A 16,118-nucleotide genomic window follows, 5' to 3' on the forward strand; every position below is an offset into this window, starting at 1 on the left:
ATCTAGGACCTACCTAATCATTTTCTAGCTTTTAGTATTATTAATACTTCATGTAAATATTGTTTTTAATAAAACCGTTTAACTTAAAAAATTTTTTTTTATTATTTCATTTTCAAGTTTTTAGTCTTTATTTAATTGCCTATTATTTCTCATTCTATTTAATTCATTTAGTGACTCATTATTACAAGGGCTCCTTCCTGACAATTTGTTACAATCTAAGTCCTCAATACATAATCCTTCCAAAGACTTTACTCGACTCTGCGCCACGTATGCTTGTCCCTCCTCCAACTCCAAAATATTTTGATGTCACTTTTACCGGACTGTATGTAATATTTGTTCCAAATATGAGCCAAATCGGACCACAAATACGATTTTTTTGAATATCTCGATCGCTGCGCCACCTAGCGGCGATTTTTTTCATAGGTCGCTTTCTATTCATGTATGTATTATGTGTTCCAAATATGGGCCAAATTGGACCACAAATACGATTTTTTTGAATATCTCGATCTTTGCGCCACCTAACGGCGATTTTTTCATAGGTCGCTTTCTACTCTTGTATGTATTATGTGTTCCAAATATGAGCCAAATCGGACTACAAATACGATTTTTGTGAATATCTCGATCCTTGCGCCACTAGCGGAGATTTTTTTTCATTAGTCGCTTTCTATTCTTGTATGTTTATGTGTTCCAAATATGAGCCAGATCGGACCACAAATACGATTTTTGTGAATATCTCGATCCTTGCACCACCTAGCGGCGATTTATTTTCAACGGTCGCTTTTTATTCTTGTATGTATTATGTGTTCCAAATATGAGCCAAATCGGACCACAAATATGATTTTTGTGAACATCTCGATCCGTGCGCCACCTAGCGGCGATTTTTTTTCATAGGTCACTTTCTAGTCTTGTATGTATTACGTGTTCCAAATATGAGCCAAATCCGACCCCCAATACGATAGTCACAACTCTTTTTTCAGAAAGACAAAATTCAGAAGTCAAATCTCAGAAGTCTATTTTCAGAAGTAAAATTTCAGAAGTCGAATTTCAGAAGTCAAATTGCAGAAGTCAAAATTCAGAAGGAAAAATTCAGAAGTCAAAATTCAGAAAATAATCAGACGACATAAAAAACTTAAAATTTTTCTCAAAATTCAGAAAAGTTTATTTGGAAGGAATTATGTATAAAGAAAAAGTAGTACAATCTAAAATTTTAAAGTGCGTGCAATAGCAAGCATGTAATTAAATAAATCTTTTCGCGTTTATTATTTTCAAATGAATTTACAATACTAAAAATCTAGCGTTTCCAATAACGATCGCCTCCAGCTGAAAATTGCTGCAGTTTTGTTCCTGTTATTGCCTGTTCGTTTTTAAACGGGTTTATTTAGCTTGACTTGACAGGTTGGCTGGCACGAATTTTGTAATTGAAATTTAAGTAACTTCCCGATAAGCTACAAGCTTGAAACTTGGAATATAGTTCAGAACCCGATGACAATGCAATAATAAAAAAAACTCCGATAGGTGGCGCATGGATCGAAATATTTCAAAAAATCGTAGCTGTGGTCCGACTTGGTTCATATTTGGAACACATAATACATATAAGAATAGAAAGAAACCTATGAAGAAAAATCGCTGCTAGGTGGCGCAAAGATCAAGATGTTCAAAAAAATCGTATTTGTGGTCCGATTTAGCTCATATTTGGAACCCATAATACATACATGAATAGAAGTGACCTATGATGTCCGATTTGGCTCAAATATTACATACAGTCCGGTAGAAGTGACATCAACATATTTTGGAGTTCGAGGAGGGACAAACATACGTGGCGCAGAGTCGGGTCTAGTCTTTGGAAGGATTGTCAGCAAGAGTCCTTGTAATAATGAGTCACTAAATGAACTAAATAGAATGAGAAATAATAGGCAATTAAATAAAGACTAAAAACTTGAAAATAAAATAATTAAAAAAAATGTTTAAGTTAAACGCTTTTATTGAAAACAATACTTACATTAAGTAATAATAATATTTAAAGCTAGAAAATAATTAGGTAGGTCCTAGGTACTAGTCATCACACTCCTCATCAATCTAGGGCGATGATCAGATAATTAAATAAAAGCGTTGGACGCATCAAATTTCTATTGACAGTCATATATAAGACCAACTGAACCTTAATCAGGTTATGCTACTCCTCCCATTTTTAGAAATTTCACGCGCCCAACGATTTTATTTAATTGTCTGATCAACGCCCTAGATTGATGAGGAGTGTGATGTTTAGTACTTAGGACCTACCTAATTATTTTCTATTTTTAGTATTATTATTACATTATGTAAATATTGAAGGCGAAAGCAATTGTCAAATAATACGTTGCCATCGTTTAACATAGTGTAAATACACTAGCGATTCGCTTCTGAGGCGAAACGAAAGTGCGTTTCGTAATAGAGAATGACGCCCTTTGTTTTCTGAATTGATGGGGGGGACCCTCGTCGTGACAATCACGTGGAAAAATAACATGACACTTTTGGTAACCTCGAAGAATTATTTCGTTGACTTCTTCAGATCGCAAAAACTCATTATTCACGGTATCGATATCGAAGTCGTTTAAAATCTGATCTGGTAAACTTGCTGTGCGCGGACGTGTTTTTGATCGCTCTTCGAATTGTTATTCTTTTTACTTTGTAAACAAGTTTTATCTTTTATAGATATTCATTAATATAATAGAAAACAGTTTATAAGTTTAATTTCGTATTAAATCTTAACACAGTGCAATATACATAGTGGCTTTTTGTGCAATTTAAACATTCAATCTGTGTGTTCATAGATCATAGATTTTCACAAAAATTTGTGATAACTGCATACCTTTTTGTTGGTAGCTGCTATTAGCAAGTCATTGTGTACCCTTTTTGCTTTCTGTTGTGTTCGCTGCTAGCTATAAGCTGCCTATTTGCATCCAGTGCTCCAAAATAACTCCCGCCCATATTTTTTGAACAGCTGTTCAATTTATCCTATACTTATAGTTTCCTTTGCCTATTTTTCTTTTGGGTTTGTTTAACTTTGCCATTATGCTGGATTGTTGTGTAAAGAAGTGCACCAATCAAAAGAAAATTTCCCGTGGTGATATTTATATTTGTTGTGGGCTCTGTGATAATGTGGCTCATGTTATCTGTGCCGGTTTCTCTCTTGTTGACCTAATATCCAGCAAAATTGGACTGAACTGGACATGTCATGATTGTCGTTCCGTGGAAAATGACATGCGGGCTTTTATGAAGCAAACTCAGAAAGAGTTCACCAACATTTTTATTGGGTTTCGTGACCTTAACGAAAGATTCAAACGATGGCAGCTTACTTTAAAAAATTTAAAGTGATATCTGAATCCCCAAAACAATGTTTCCAACTTGTCGTCGAGTCAGGAGCAAAGCTGTCCTCCTACGAATGTCCCTTCAACCGCGTTGACTTATACGAACAGGCTTGCCAGAGACGATCTCTGGCAAGTTAAATGATGCTCCAACTAATATTGGTACCTTTGCGGCTGTTTGTTCTACGTCACCAATGTTGATTTCGCTGGACTTCCCACTTCATCCTACACCTCCACCGGTATCTTTAGCTCCAACAGTAACAGTTACCGATACTGGGGTTGTTGCTAGCGATACAAGTGTACCTGAAAAATAGTACTTCATTGACGGGCTCGATAACCAACGCTAGGTCAAGCAATTCGTTTTCTGTCAACTGTCCTATAAAAGTCGCACCTTCCCAGCTCTCTGGTGCGCTATCCGCTAATCCTTTGCAGGTGACTGCCGTGCCACCTCGCAGGGCTGTATTTGTGTCCCGATTACACGCCTCGATAACCGAAAATGATATTGGTCATAATGTTTGCTCTAAACTTGGTGTTGCACCCACTAGTAACATCAATGTGTATAAATTTAACTTTAAATATGAGAGAGACATCTCATCATTTCAAATATCTCCTTCAGATGAATATATCGATAAGGTACTTGATTCCTCTTTTTGGCTTAAGCATACTGTAGTTCACTTGTTCACAAGAAAGGCGAGGGCCGAACCTGTTTTATTGCAGCCAAAAAACGGTATGACGAACACAGTAATAACAACACAAAGGTAATTGCTGATCTGTCTCGTCTTCTCATTAATTACCAAAATGTTCGTGGTTTACGATCAAAACTTTTCCATTCTTCCTTAATTCTTTCAACTTTTCTGCACAAGTTGTAGCTTTTACGGAGACCTGGCTAAAACCTGATAATTACAATTCTGAGGTTTTTTCAAATAAATATGCTGTTTATCGGCGTGATCGCATCTCTAGAGCGGGAGGTGTCCTTATTGCTGTTGAATCTAACCTATCTTCTGAGTTGATTTCGCTGGACAATATCTCTCATATCTAATTCGTAGCAATTAAGCTTTCATTTGGTAGCTATAGCGTAATTGTTTGCTGTTCGTATATACCACCTCCTTTGGATATGGATGTTTATGCTAGTCATATCTCGGCCATCTGCGATTTGCATTCGCAGTTGGGAGATAACGATCGACTTGTTGTTGTTGGTGACTTCAACTTGCCAACAGTTAGTTGGGTTAACATAAGTGATTCAAACTTTTTAACTCCCACTGCTCAACATGAGTTTCTCAATTGCTTGTTAGACTCTTTTACAGATTAACAATGTTCTAAATAGTGGAAATAAAATTCTGTATTTAGTATTTGTGGATGGTACGGTGGGTACTGCCCTTACGCAAATCCCACCTTTATCCCTTCCAGAAGACCCTCTTCACCCCACGCTGGAGATATCACTTGATATCAGCCTACCCCGTAGGACTCAAGTACAATCTCGTCCCCAATCTAGATGCTTCTACAAAGCGAATTTCATTATGCTCAATGATCTGTTGGCTTCCCATGATTGGTCGGATCTCTATGCTTGCACTGATGTCAATTCGGCAATCTCTATATTTTACAGTACGCTTGATGGCTTCTTTGATACCTGCATTCCTACTCGCTATTCCCTATGTTCGAATAAGCCCTCTTGGTTTTCAAGGCAACTTATCAGACTTAATAACATTAAATCTACGCTTTATAAGAGATTCGAGAAATCTGGAGCATCTGCAGACCTCTATAAATATCTAATAGCTCGTTCTAAATTTCACCGTCTTAATCAGGTTTGTTATAAAAATTACTTGAGTTGTTAGAAAGCCCAATTTTTAAAAAATCCAAAAAAGTTTTACAGTTTTGTAAATTCAAAGCGGAAAACTTCTGGGTATCCTTCCTCATTAACCTTTGGATGTAAGAAAGCTTGCACTCATGACGACATTGCTGAACTATTTTCTGAGTTCTTTAAGTCCATGTATTCATCCAGTCAATACCCCTATCGCTTAGATAGCTCGAATTCCATTAGGAATCCTGCTATTGATGGTAATATTGTTCTTCAGAGTCTTCGATCTTTGAAGCCCACCTTTTCTCCGGGACCGGACGGTGTTCCTAGTTGCGGGTTTAGGTACTGCGCCGAAAACATGTATGAGCCTATTTTAAAATTATTTGTGCTATCTCTGGGATCTGCGTCATTCCCGCCACTTTGGAAACAGTCTTTTATTATACCCCTACATAAAAAAGGTAGTAGGTCAAAAGTTGAAAACTACAGGGGTATTGCTAAACTTTCAGCCATTCCTAAAGTCTTTGACCAGATTGTTACCAGTCAATTCCAATATCAGTGTTCTAGTCTTTTATCTCCATGCCAACACGGTTTCATTCGTCAAAGGTCAACCACTACAAATTTGCTTGTATTCACCTCTATAGTTATGGAAGGATTTTTAGCGAACAAGCAAACGAATGTCATCTACATGGACTTAAGCAAAGCATTTGATACCGTCAACCATGAGTTACTTATTCATAAGCTTGATTAACTGGGCTTTCCGTTTCACCTATTAATGTGGCTGAAAAGCTATCTTTCTAACCGGACCCAAAAATTCCTGTTCAAGGGCAATCTGTCAGAATCGTTCGGAGTTTCCTCCGGTGTACCCCAGGGAAGTCATCTAGGTCCTTTGCTCTTTACCCTTTTCATTAATGACTTGCCACAAACAATATTATATTCCCATACTATAATGTATGCGGATGATGTAAAACTTTGCTACACTTACTCTCTTACCGATTTGAGTTCCTTGGATCTTCTTCAGGCCGACTTGGACCGTTCCAATGTTGGTGCACAACAAATTTACTAGCTTTAAACTGTTCTAAATGTATGACATTTCACCGAGTGAAGCCAGCATTGAAACCTTATATAATAGATGGTACGCCTTTGGAGCGTATATCTATTGCAAATGATCTAGTTGTCCTTTTTGATCCTAAATTGAATTTTAACATGCATATTTCATCTATTGCCAACAAAGCGTTGGGTTTACTTGGATTTGTTAAAAATGGGCTAAAGAGTTCGATGATCCGTACCTCACTAAGGTTCTTTACACATCGCTGATTCGCCAATTCTCGAGTATTGCTCATGCGTTTGGTCCCCTGTTTCTCAAAGGCATATAAAGCGTCTTGAGTCAGTTCAAAAGCAATTTTTGATATTCGCATTGCGCGGACTTAATTGGGACTGAAGTCTCCACCTTCCTGCATACAGAAGTAGACTTCTTCTTATTAACTTACCCACTCTGGAAAATCGGAGAATATTACTGGGGGTATTGTTCATCCATTAGCTCATTATTGGAGAAATTGATTCTGCAGGCCTTCTCAGCCGCTTGTTTTTTGAGGTGCCCCCTAGAGTATCCAGACACTACGTTCCTTTTTATTTACCCCTTTGTCGACGAAACTTTGCTAAAAATAATCCAGTTCTTATCTGGTGCGCGCAATACAATGACTTGTATAGCTGTATCAGTATTGAATGTACTTTTGTCACTATACGTAATGCAATACTTGCCTATCTAATTTAGAGATACAAGCTAATTTAACTTAATTTGCCGGCATTTATTTCTTCCGTAAAAAACAGTAACTATCTCGTTTAAGGATGGAGGAACATTTATCAACATGTATCATTAAGAAGGAAGAAGACAGTACTGTGTTGACTGCAATCTGGTACATTCCAATAACGTTAAAAACATCATTTTTCATGAGTCACTGACCGGAATCGTATGCATTCCGGCAGTATAATCTTATGGGTCAGGCATCGAGCTGATTGGAATCCGGTGCATTCCAACAACACAGGTCATGTTACTTTTTTATGCCTTGTGATGACGTATCCTCATTACACTACTCTTAGAACTGCCAGATTCCCATGACATACTGATTGGAATCTTGTTGCATTCCAACAGCAAGATTGGAATCCACTGCATTCCGAAATCATGCTGAGCGGAATCTGATGCATTCCGCCAGTATAAGATCTCGGTATAAGATCTTATTTCTGCTCATATTTCTTATTATTATTATATTCTGAAATTAAAGTGTAATGTTCATTAATATATCTTTGTTTGTAATACAACATTGTAGAAATCTCGATATATATTAAATTTTAACTTTTGAGTTGTATATTTATATATCTTTTATATTGTGCAGTCGACCATAGTTTGTCGTCGACTTTAAATAATAAATAAATAAATAAATAAATAATCTGGACTTTGATACAGAGTTGGTGGTATTGTTGGAAGACTTTTTGAAGATGAACTTTCAACAGTGTCACCACGAAAACTTTACGATTTCGGATTCATGTAAACATAAATTTTTGTTTGATGTTTTTATTGTCTCGTCACTGTTCGACGACCCAGGCAAAATATCATTATCAATATTCGTTGCTTTTGAAATTCGGCTTAAAATTTGCACATGGAAAAACTAAAGACTCTCCTGACTTCCCGGGCCGGGTATAAGTGCTGTTTCGGTATACTTTGTAGAATTTTTGTCGACGCCCATTTTCGCAATGGGAAACCTGTCGATTGTAATGGCGAATATATTTCATTCATTGCCCTTATCGCAGTTTCGGTGCTGTGTTCACCGGCGAGTACGTCATCATCATCATCATTGGATGCGAATTCTTAACGTCATCATCGAGTTGGTTCCTTGGGGAATTTGCGAAATAAGATTCGGTGGTATTTTGTTTTGTCCTTCTTGACCCATATTTGGCGATATATTTTTTCTATGTCGCTGTTGAAGATGTATTTGAGCAGCCTCCAACGAAGTACCTATTAAAATCGTTAGGTTGAATTGAAGAACTGGACCTGAATATAAGGCAACATTTAAACTTTTGGCATTTGTGGTACGAAATGATGCGTTGAATACGGCACTGACTTTTGTTGTTTTACTTCTCTCCTTTATAACAGCATGGTGAGGTAGAAAGAAGCAGTCGTAGAAGTCTGGCGAGATATTACTGATTTGTTTAATATGTCCTAGGGTTTCATATTCTGATACAACTCCATTATATTCTGTTTGTAGATCGGAGTTTTTCGATAGCCGTGTCTCATTGCGATAGAGGGGCCTAAGCTAAACTCTTTCCGTATTTACCATCATCTTTCCGAACTGTGGTGGACTTGAATAGGTGTTCGTAGTACACTCCTCCTTATGTTGTTGTTGTTGTAGCAATACTTCGCCTCACCTAACAGCCGCGACCGATCACAAATTGTCATCAATATCCTCTAACGGGAGTCCAAGGAAACTTGCTGTTTCAACAGGGGTGGACCATAAGGAAAGGGGTGTTAGAGGCGTTGGTTCCACATTACAATTCAAGAGATGGTTGGTGTCATGTAGGGACACATTGCAAGCGGGGCATACATTTTGTATGTCGGGGTTGATTCTGGATAGGTAAGAGTTTAACCTGTTACAGTATCCAGAACGAAGTTGAGCAAGAGTGACACCCGTTTCCCTGGGGAGTATGCGTTCCTCTTCCGCGAGTTTTGGATTATTTTCTTTGAGTACTGGATTCACCGGGCAATTCCCGGCATAAAGGTCCGACGCCTGTTTATGGAGTTCACCAAGGACCTGCTTGTGTTTTTTCGCTTCATACGGCTGGGTTCTCAGGTGCCGTATTTCCTCAAAATGCTTACGGAGATGACTCCTTAAGCCCCTAGGCGGTGCTGATTCATCAATCAGATATCTGTTGGGATGCTCAGGTTTCTGGGTATTCAACAGGAACTGTTTGGTCAGCATCTCATTTCTCTCCCTGATGGGAAGTATTCTCGCCTCATTATGCAGATGGTGTTCTGGGCACATAAGAAGACAGCCCGTGGCAATTCTGAGAGCAGTATTTTGGCAGGCCTGTAGCTTCTTCCAGTGGGTAATTTTTAGGCTTGGCGACCATATGGGTGACGCTTAGCACGTAATCGGCTGGCTAATTGCTTTATATGTAGTCATGAGCGTTTCTTTATCTTTTCCCCAGGTACTGCCAGCGAGGGATTTGAGTATTTTGTTACAGCTCTGAATTCTCGGAACAATTGCGGCTGCGTGCTCACCAAAATGTAGATCCTATTCAAACGTCACACCCAAGATTTTGGTGTGTAGGACAGTCGGTAGCGTAGTGCCATCGACGTGGATGTTCAAAATGGTTGACATTTGGGACGTCCATGCTGTATTTACAAAGTCGCGGAAGATTTAGTCGGTGATAATGCCAGGTTTCGCGAGGCGAAAAAACTGGAGAGATCAGGAGGTAGCCGTTTATTTTATTGCATAGCTCATCGATCTTTGGGCCTGGGCCTGTGGCCATTATTGTGCAGTCATCGGCGTAGGAAACGATTGTAACTCCTTCCGGCTTAGATATGTAGAAATTAAACAAAAGTGGGGATAGGACACCACCCTGTGGCACCCCTTGTTTAATTCTCCTTGGTTTTGATGTTTCGTTTCTAAATTGCACCGATGCCTGCCGACCACCCAGATAATTTGCGGTCCACCTTTTAAGACTTGGGGGAAGGGTAGACCCTTCCAGGTCTTGCAGTAACGAGCCATGGTTGACCGTATCAAAAGCTTTTGATAGGTCTAGCGCTACGAGTACTGTTCTATGGTGGGGGTATTGATTTAAACCGCAATTTATCTGGGTGCTAATGGCATTTAGCGCGGTGGTAGTGCTATGAAGTTTTCTGAAGCCATGCTGATGAGAGGCTAGCTGCAAATTTGCTTGAAAATAAGGGAGCAAAATGGCTTCAAGCGTCTTTGCTACTGGCGATAGGAGAGATATCGGACGATACGACTCTGCTATGTTAGCTGGTTTCTCAGGCTTTAGTAGCGGGACCACTATGGCCATTTTCCATTTCTCGGGTATGACAAAGGTGGAAAGAGACAGGTTGAAGACATGCGCTAAATATTTGAAACCCTCTTTACCAAGGCTTTTAAGCATCGGCATGGCTATGCCGTCTGGGCCCACTGCTTTGGATGGTTTAGCGTGACCAATGGCGTCCTCAACCTCTTTAGCGGTGATGGTGATTGGGGACGCGCTGAATTTGTGTTTATGTGCGTGTCTATTGGCTCTCCGTCTATCTTTGTCGACCATAGGATGCATTATATATTGTCGGCAGAAAGCGCTCGCGCATTTTTTCGCATCCGACAGCACTTTGTCGCCAAAGGCGATGGAAACTTTGTCTTTGTGCTTAGTCGGATTCGATAGGGACTTTACGGTGGACCAAAGTTTACCCACACCGGTAGAGAAGTTACAACCTCTTAGGTGCTCCTCCCATTTCGCCCGCTTGTGTTCGTCCACAAGCAATCTGATGCGTTGGTTTATATCCCTTATTTGGGGGTCGCCTGGATGAAGCTGTCTTATAAGGTCACGTTCTCTCGCTAAGTTTGCGGCCTCCACCGGGAAGTGGGGCCGGATTTCGGGAATTCCCCCGGCGGGAATGAAACGTGCCGAGGCGGATTCAATCGCCTTACGGAAGGCACGCTCCCCTTGGCGGGCATCAGTCGGGATAGGGAGGGCAGCAAAGCGGTTGTCTGTAAAAGATTTATATTCCTCCCACTTTCCTTTTTTGAAGTTTATGAAAGTGCGTTTTTCGGTGACGATGAAGTCGGCGGTACGCTCGAGCGAAATAAGTATAGGCAGGTGGTCGGATGCCAATGTTACCATCGGTTGCCAGTTGACGCAATTTACGAGTTCTGCGCTCACGATTGAGATATCTGGCGAACTGTGACAGCTTCCTAACATACGTGTTGGGGCGTCACCGTTTATTGTGCAGAACGTCGTTTCTTCTATTTGATCCGCCAACATCTCACCCCTACTGTCCGCCCGCAAGTTTGAGTGCCATAGATCGTGATGGGCATTGAAATCGCCTAAGATAATGCGATTGTTGCCAGTGAGTAAGGCTCTGATATAAGGGCGGTATCCACTGGGGCAACAGGTGGCAGGAGGGATGTAGATGTTGATGATTTCTAGGTTTGCATCGCCTGACCGGACAGATAGGTCTTCACGTTCTAAGACATTGTCCCTGCGGTCGATGCCAGGATCAAATATATAATATTGCACAGAATGGAGTATGATAAACGCGAGGCCGCCTCCATTTCCGCTCTCGCGGTCTTTCCTGTGGACATTATACCCAGAGCAGGTCTGCAATGCAGATCTTGCTGTGAGTTTAGTCTCTTGAATCGCAGCAATGCGGATGTTGTGCCGCTTCATGAAATCGACTATCTCCGTAATCTTCCCAGTTAGTCCATTATAGTTTAACTGCAGAATTCTGAAGTCCATAAGGGGAGACGCCGCCACTCTGGGGTTAAGTGACGGGTGACTACGCCTGGGTTGTGGAAGGCCAGTATGCAATTGCTGTTGTGGCCCTGGGACTGGGCGTCCTTGGGCAAGCATTGGGGTACCCGGATGATTTGGGTTTGCGACCTGGCAACATGGCGCGATGAAACCCGTCGGGGGGTTGCCGTCGCGGAGACCAGAACATCTATGAAAGTGGCACCACCCAAGGCAGGAGCTGCATTGGGCAGATGTCGCAAACATATATATTCTGTGCTGGCAAACGGTGCAAACGGAGGTAGGGACTAAGAGTCTGATTCCCTGACCTACACGATTGCTGCCGGAAAAGAGGGGGGCGGGGAGAAGACGGGGCAGGGGCCGATGCTCAGTATTGCTACCGACTCTACTATGAAGGTAGTAGTTATGAGTGGTAGCAGCTGTTTGAGTTGTTGGCGCCGTGGGGCGCGAGCAGCAGCGGGTACTTGTTGTGGCTTGCTGAGCAGCGGGTCTGCTGGAAGGTAGTGAGGGAGGGGGCGCTTAGGCGTAGACTACGGGACGCCCTTGGGCGTGAACAGCAAGGAGCCGCAAAAGATTTATAAAAGTTACGTGGACGTCGGGTTTTGGGATCAAGCCCAGAACAACCTGTCCATGCAACCATCCCTTACACGAGACACACTGAACAGAGTATGACCGTCCTAAAAAGATTCTTTTCCGGCAGATGCAGCAAAACCATTTCTCAGGACCGGGGTCAGGAGACGGACCCGGATTGGATTCGATGCTTTCCCGGAGTAAGAGAATATGGAGCAGTCCTGCAAGGAGCTGCTGGGAGGATGACAATTTGTGGGAGGGACGCAACAAATTAAATGGGGTTACACTGAAATGACAGTCCTTGGTCGGGAAAAATCCCGAGTCGCTCCGGTACATAGAACCGACTGCCTTGGGAAGCGTGATGCTCCTTATCCTTGGAATCTCCTTTAATTCAAAAAGGCCGACATCTCTTTGCCCAAAGTGACTTCGTTGAAATATGAAACCAAAGTTTTATTTGTAACTACCGCATCGCTCCGGCCTATCAGAATACATCCGAGCGCCGTTTCCTGTGCTATTAATGTGTTTAGACCATCTTTTTTTTACGCCGCCTAACGTAATTTGGGGGTATATGGGTTCTCGCCGAATAGTCAATACTATTTAAATGAATATTAACATGATCTGTCCTAATAATACCCCTTTACTTGTATTCGCGAAAAATGAGCTCACATTTATGCTCCGATAGTATCTGAAGAATTTGTGGGTTTTGGCTGATTCGTAATATGAGACAGCGTATGATGTCTTAAATAAAATGTTGAGCAGTTCATTTAACTGGTGCACTTTGACACAAAATGGTCAGCAGAAATCAGTTTGTGCAGCCTCGGATGCTCTTAATATGTTCAAACCATTTATTTGGTTTTAAACTCAAAAACGTTTTGCACTTTGCAATCCGATGTGCAGGACTTTTGCACATCGTGTATGTAGACTTAGCTACGCTTGCCTGATGAGAACCCAATATTTTTGCAGATGTATCTGTTGACGAACGAGATACTTGTGGCTTACAGGATTTGGAAACTGTATCCCGTCAGATCAGTCACGGCTTCTAGAGTTTGGCAATGGTTATAGAAATTTATCTATATCAGGCCATCTTCAATAGTTTGTTCCCACAGCGCCAGTGTGGTTTCTGATAGTTTTATGGAACATAGATACGTAATAATTGCATTCAAGTTTGATATATGAATATGATGACACTGAAGCGCCGAGATGAAATTATTTATTTCACGCTGCAGTTTCTTTATGGAGCTACCGCATTCACTCTCAAGGGCTTTCAAGTTTAAAATAATTTTCAATTGGGCATTGCTATAGATACGTATGTTTCTGTGTCGGTCATATACATTTTCCAGGCTGTTTCGCAGCAGTCTTTTGTTAAGGGCATCGTGAACAAATGCGTGGTGGCAACGGTGCGCACCCACGTAATTGTTAAAAGAATGTTTAGGCGAGAAAAAATAAGAAAATAAAGACAGCAAAAAAGGTTTCGTATTAATACACGGAATATGTGTGGTTTTTATTAGCAAGTCAAAACAAAAGTGTTAAGAAAGGAGGTTTTAACAAATGTTCTGGAATAGAATTATATAATATAAAAAATAGCACTTACATGAACGTGACAATCTGTGTTTCCTTGCTGGCTGCTGGATTCAAAGAGGACGAGTCTCTTTGCAACAAAAGCCTATGAACCCACGATACAGCACCTTCGTTGGGATTCCCCGCAACAAAGTTGTTACACCGCGGGCTCACAGTGGAAAAAGTATAAATATGCATACGTATGCCACTAACACATGCCTGTGTGTACTACTGACCACAAGCCTATGTGGGTAGTTAATTATGTTACGAGGGGGCAGATGTATTTAGGCCTGTGACCTAAGCATACCCGCCCCAATTGCCGTAAGCAGCAAAAGGAAAGAAAAAATGAAAAAGTTAATGCCACGTCATCACACGTGCAGTAAGGCGATGCATATGCGGACTGCTAGCACTGCACACCGTCTGGTTGACCTCACGTTTCGCTCTCCTCTGGAAAGAGAAAAATTATTAAATACAATCACGTGGTTTTGAAATTCCGTGAAGTATTTACTTAAGTATGTATAAGAATATGCGCGTGTGAGGCATTGAGAACCGGAGTTTTATTTCTGACATGCTCCTGAAACCACCAACCCGAATACGGTCGGTTGCGTCAGGAGACCGACAACTGTAGCTGCCGGTGTACCGCTCACCATCATTTCGGCATATACGTCAGCGCCGAGTGTCAGCCGAATTGGTGATGAGCGGTAGAAATGGGGACCCGCTAGCCGCATGAATTGGAAGGGCGCGGCAATCTTCGCGTCCACATTGGACGGTGGACTCAAGCGATAGTGGATTTTGACGATTATGGCTTGTGTAGGCATCGATGACCCGAATTTGCCGCGAAGGATGAGTATACATTACCCTGGTCCTTGGCGCTCCAATTGTAAGTCGCGTACCAGCTCTGCGTCGACGACTGTGCTGGTGGCGCATGGATTGATAATGATACGAACCAAGTGTAAATGCCCGCGCGATTCGATGCGTACGATGGCCGTTGGCGCAATGGGAACGAAAGGCCACATAATGGGCGATGGAGTAGCCTGGAGAAGCCGACCGGTTCGGAAGCCTTCCGGTGTGTCGCGCGATAATGCCCTTGTATATTAGGCCAAAGAGGTTTCTTGCCTGTGTGTACTAGTGACGAAAAGCATATGTGGGTGGTAGTTGATTATGCTACGAGGAGCGGATATATTTGGTCTATGACCTAAACACATCGGGTAATAATTTCTTTGGCCTCATTTTGTGTCCTTTGATTTAAATAATACAATTTTTCCACTGTCTCGAGGTTTTTATTATGAATATATATGGCAGCGAATATGTCTCTAAAGAACGGCCAAGAAAGGTAATAATTTGAAAACGTCCGTACCACACGGTGGCAGGAGCGCGCGGTATTCTCGGTCTCCTGAGTTTTCAAATTTCTTTTCAGCTTTCTCAAGTTTTTCCGAAAGTTCTGCCAATGCTGCCTGGCACTTAAGAAAGCTGAAGTAAGTTATGTAATGCTTCTTTTTAATGACCGAAACATCCTTTGACTCAATTTCTGACAAGCTCAAGAGTTCTTCATATGTCCGCTTCGTCTTTTTCCATAGAGATTTCAACTCCTCCTTTTGGAATGTAAGGGTGTATTTCGTATGGTCTGAAGGGGACATATCATTATAGTCATTTTCAAACCCTGTCACTGCACTTGCTTGGCGTACATAGGTAACCATCATTGTAGATGCTGGAAAACCGAAAATTTATTAAACTATTACACAATTTGCCTTTGCAGAAAAGATTTCACGTGGAAGTGGCAGTGAACGCAGCTGTGATATTTTGATTGTGAAAGCCAATAAGAATTGGCTAATTTCTGTGATGTGAGAAAAAAACACTCGTCATGGAATAGAGAAAGAAAATCTAGCCAAGGACTGTATTCAGGATTGTTATTGTGCTTAGTGAGTTTTTATATTGTAGGGAGACTATAATTTCCGCAAAAAACAACAAACAGATTAGTAAAAAAAAACTAATAGATCAGTAAAAATATTACCGAAACATGGAACCAAAATTAAGCAACTGGACACTTTAATAACCACAATATATGTTAGTGAAAATAAACTCACCTTGTTCCAGAACAACAAAAAAAAAAACACTGACAATCTTAGTGTTAAGTGGGAATAAGCGGCCGCCGCACATAGGTAGATTTTAGACATTTAGGCTGCCATAGTTGAATTTCTGAAAGTTGCCACAATTACCTAGACAGGGGAACAATAATTCTACCCCTTCCCATCCATCGCATTCCTGGCGTTAGCTGTCAAGTAATCGGAATTTAGCTATTTCTGAAACACGCGTTATAGTTTTTTTAACCTATGTGAAATCGCATGTTT

General features: G+C 41.1%; 1 pseudogene; it reads right to left on the bottom strand.

Moving 5' to 3' along the window:
• Window positions 1-16,118, bottom strand: part of LOC137239640 (tyrosine-protein phosphatase 69D-like) — a 32,008-nt pseudogene that overhangs the window by 12,551 nt on the left and 3,339 nt on the right.

Source organism: Eurosta solidaginis, chromosome 1 (genome assembly GCF_040869045.1).
Source record: "Eurosta solidaginis isolate ZX-2024a chromosome 1, ASM4086904v1, whole genome shotgun sequence".
Classification (NCBI taxonomy): Eukaryota; Metazoa; Arthropoda; class Insecta; order Diptera; family Tephritidae; genus Eurosta; species Eurosta solidaginis.